This window comes from Cornus florida, unplaced genomic scaffold, assembly GCF_030987335.1.
Source record: "Cornus florida cultivar Cherokee Brave unplaced genomic scaffold, ASM3098733v1 CherokeeBrave_3.0.0_Hap2_Chr07, whole genome shotgun sequence".
NCBI classification, from domain to species: domain Eukaryota; kingdom Viridiplantae; phylum Streptophyta; class Magnoliopsida; order Cornales; family Cornaceae; genus Cornus; species Cornus florida.
In genome coordinates, this window is record NW_026775577.1 from 41963581 (window position 1) to 41967763 (window position 4183).

At 37.2% G+C, this 4183-nt stretch overlaps 1 pseudogene; it reads left to right on the forward strand.

The window, feature by feature from the left end:
- The first annotated feature begins 1134 nt into the window (after positions 1-1134).
- LOC132267795 (small nucleolar RNA R71) lies at positions 1135-1232 on the forward strand (annotated as a pseudogene).
- The last annotated feature ends 2951 nt before the right edge of the window (positions 1233-4183 follow it).

A 4183-nucleotide genomic window follows, 5' to 3' on the forward strand; every position in this document is an offset into this window, starting at 1 on the left:
GCTAATAAGGCTTCTCTAATTGAGGAGATGATGATAAAGATGATGGAATGTCCTTTTTGTATCCACTAGAATCCAAGGAAGTAAGAATAGAATTTGGAATGGGATGAATGCAACCACTTGGTTGTGTCACTTCACTATCCTCCTTAGGTACCTCTACCTTATTGTCCACTTTCCTACCACTCTTTAAGGTAATAATTGCTTGAACTTGCTCATTTCCAGAAAATCCCGATGAAGGATTTGCTTGCGCCATAAATTGCCCTTAGGATTGGTCTCAGTTTGACTAGGCAACTTACCTTTCTCTCTTACATTTAAAGAATTTGCTAATTGCCTAATTTGAGCTTCAAGCTTTGCAATTGATTGAGAGTGAGAATGAAACAATTGATTATCCTTCCTAAGATCACCTAAGGCTTCCAAGACCTTGTCTTCAAAAGTGGGACTCTTAGGAGGCGCTTGGTTTGGATTAGAGTAAGATTGAGAATTTGATACTTGAGGATGAGAATATTGATTCACATTTTGAGGATAGAATGAAGGACGGTAACCTTGAGAATTCTAATTTTGATTTTGGAGATGTGGGGGAACATACTTTGCTTGGTAACCTTGAGTTTGAGGAGGGTTTGCACCATCTCCTTGATTTTTCTATGCAAAGTTTGGATGATTCTTCCACCCCGGATTGTAAGTATTGGAATAAGGGTTGTTCCCTTGATAAATGAAAGCGGCATTGGCTTGTTCTTGAGACTCACTTGGTATGATTTGTCCAAGAGGACAATTTAAAGTATGGTGAGTGTAACTAGAACAAGTCATGCATATTTCATTGGAATGATGAGGATAAGATTGAATTGCTAGACCTTGATTTAAAAGAATTTATCAAACATTTGAGTAAAATTTTTGACCTCGGTGGCAATTTCCATGGAATAGTTTATTTGATTTAGAGCTTTCTTTCCTCCCACATTTGCTAGGTGACCCCCCTAGAAGATAAAAATCTATGCATTGATTTTTCACTCATTTTTTTCGAAAAGATGCCAAATTTAATCTTCATTTCTTTCTATGTAGCTACCTCCATATGAAGCATCAACAATGATTTTATTGGCATCGGATAAACTTGAAAAGAAATATTGAACTAATTGCCACGTAGGAATGTCATGATGTGGAAACTTCCATAGCAAGTCATTCAAACGCTCCCATGCTTCATAAAGGGGTTCTCCTTCTTCTTGTGCAAATTCACGAATGGAAGTTCTTATAGAATCAGTTCAACTAGTGGGGTAATACTTCTTTAGGAACTCTTGTTTCAATTGTGCCTAAGAGGTGATTGTATTTGGCCCCAAGTTGTTAAACCAATATTTAGCTTTATCCCGAAGTGTGAAAGGGAAAAGCTTCATTTTAAGGACTTCTTCCGGCACATCCGTGATTTTCACGGTGGAACACACTTCCAAGAACTCATCTAAATGTTTATAAGGCTCTTCATTGCTCAACCCATAGAAAATGGGGCACATGTTAATGGTAGAAGCCTTAATCTCATAATGATGAGCATGAAAATTTGGCAATTGAAAGTAAGTGGGTGCATTATATTGATTTGGAGTGTAATAGTCCCTAAGGACCATTGGAAGATTCAGAGGATTGAAAGGTGGATATACTTCTTGATGAAGTGGGTATGCCATTTGACCTTGATAAGGATAAGCCATTTGAACATATTGATGTTGTTGCTCACCAATTGGAGAACAACATTTGGCCTTGGCATCCTTAGATTAGGTTATTGTACAACAGGATTGATTGGTGGTGGCATTCCCAAGGGTGGATGCACACCTTGAGGATCCACAATATGAACTTGTGGTGGGTGGTGTGTGATACCCCCGAATTTCCGGATGTGGGTTGGCCAGGCCCATGCCCGAATACCCGAGGATATCAAAAATAAATGGTAATAATCGAAACAGAGTACAAAATAGATAAACAAGAATAAGTAAATTTTGGAAAGAAAACTAAAAAACCATTAATTGAAACCTCAGAATAAAATTTCATTAAATAATAAGTTATTCTGATACAATTAATCCTCCAAAATGATACACCTCAGGAATCCATACTATGTGGACCCTTAGAAAACCCCAATTGAACAAATGACAACAAAACTGTCTACATCAGAAAACTGAATCATAAAGGAACTCCTATGTGGATAATCTAGAAGAGTGAAGTAGATGATCCTTGCTCAGCACGAACAATCCCTACTCCTGATGAATACCTGAAAAATAAGGGTGGGTCAGGCCCACAAACAAGTTATACTTTACTATAGTCCAAGCAGAGACCCGATACATAAATACATTCTAGTCAACTCAACAATAACTAAATAGTTCAGAAACATATATATAAATGGTAAGGGACTCTCACTGGACTACAAGGCGGTCTCAACCTAACTAGTAGGCAACACGCAAAATGCACCTGAAGTGGGTATGAGTACCTAAACCTAACAGGGTACACCACTACCATCATAGCTAGTTATGCATTCCACTGCATATATGCTCCCTAACTATTATTCCTGAGACAAGCTCATATCATGGCATTATAGTTATATATATATAATCCATCCTATCCATCCATAAGTAATCCAGATAATCATTCAACGTGTTCAGTTGATTTGACTTAAATATAAGTAAAACTTAACATTTTTAGTTAATCTATTCCCTTACATAGAATAAGAAATCTAGATAGGTCATTCAACTTGTTCAGTTGATCAGACATAAATATAAGTATGATTGCCCTGGATTTCTAAACCCAGTGCGTCCTATGATTACCTAAAGATGATCCATTAATGGATCTGAAATGCGGAAGCGAAAGATGAAACCAAGGTCTATAGAGATGTATGTCATCCCTAAGACACAAAAGTGACTTCTCGAGGAGCCCCGAGACTTAACGGAAGTAAGAAGGAAATTAGGATTTTGAAACCATATAAGAAATGGACTAAGGGTAAAATGGTCATTTCATAGAGAAATGGATGCTACCAAGCATACCATTTGAAGGAAAATGAAAAATTAATGAATTTGGACTCAAGAATCACCTGATTTGGAGTCCGAACGGAAAAGATAGAAATAAGAATAAAACAACATTCTCCGATTTAGAGATACCACGACCCTATCTCACTAAAACTAGTATAACTCTCACTATAGTTGGATTTTTTGAGTGGAGTTGGTATCATTGGAAAGCTAACTTCAAGATCTTGAGTTTAGACTCAAGAATGAGCTGATTTGGACTAGAAATGAAGGAGTTATAGCTCTTTTAAGTTGACCTAAGAAATTTGTCTAAGAAGCTGGAAGGAAACCAAGTTCCAGGGAGGATCAGCCAACTGATGTATAGTACTAGCCTGCTGAAACTCAATCATCAGCCTGCTGATGAATAGTACCAACCAACCGAAATGCCACTTTTCACTTGTGAACCTACTAGAATTGGTCTCGAACAGTCATCAGTCAGCTGATGACTGTTATCAGCCGACCCATGGACCTGGTAGCAGCAGACTAAACTGCTGCAATCCATGGGGAAGGTGCTTGGCTCAATTCTAAAGCTATGCATGCTTTCTATTTGATCTAGACAAGTTTCAAAACACCTTTAAACCATAAATGAACATCCATAATATGCTAAATTGAAAGAAAACTTTAAATGATGCCCAATTCATAAATTTTTCATGAAAATTCATAAAATCACCTAAAAATAGTTCAAAAGTTGGGATCAATGTGTTTTGCAAGATATGATCATGCACGCATGTGTAAAATGATGGATTAGACGCACTACAATGGCCTACGGCCTCATAGCATACCTTATGCAAAATATGACCCTTCAACGCATGATTTTTTCATTAGTTCCATAAGCAACTATGAAAATATGAAGCATACAAGTCATATAAAATGTCTTTGGCCCTTGGCCTCATTACATACACCTCCATAGGGTAACAAAAGGTACACTTAAGCGCACGTTACATAGCTAGAACAATAATTGCAAGTTTAGATACATTAAACCAAAAAGGATCATGATATGCTAACAAGTGCATATTCAATATCACCAAAAATACTCCAAGAAATCTAGCAAGTCTAAGAGTGTTGTGCATCCCACAGTAATGTTTCTTTACCTGAAAAACACCCGGTAACTTTGGGGTGAGTAAACAAGTTTACTCGTAGGGAATGAGCATGTATAAGTTCAATTTATT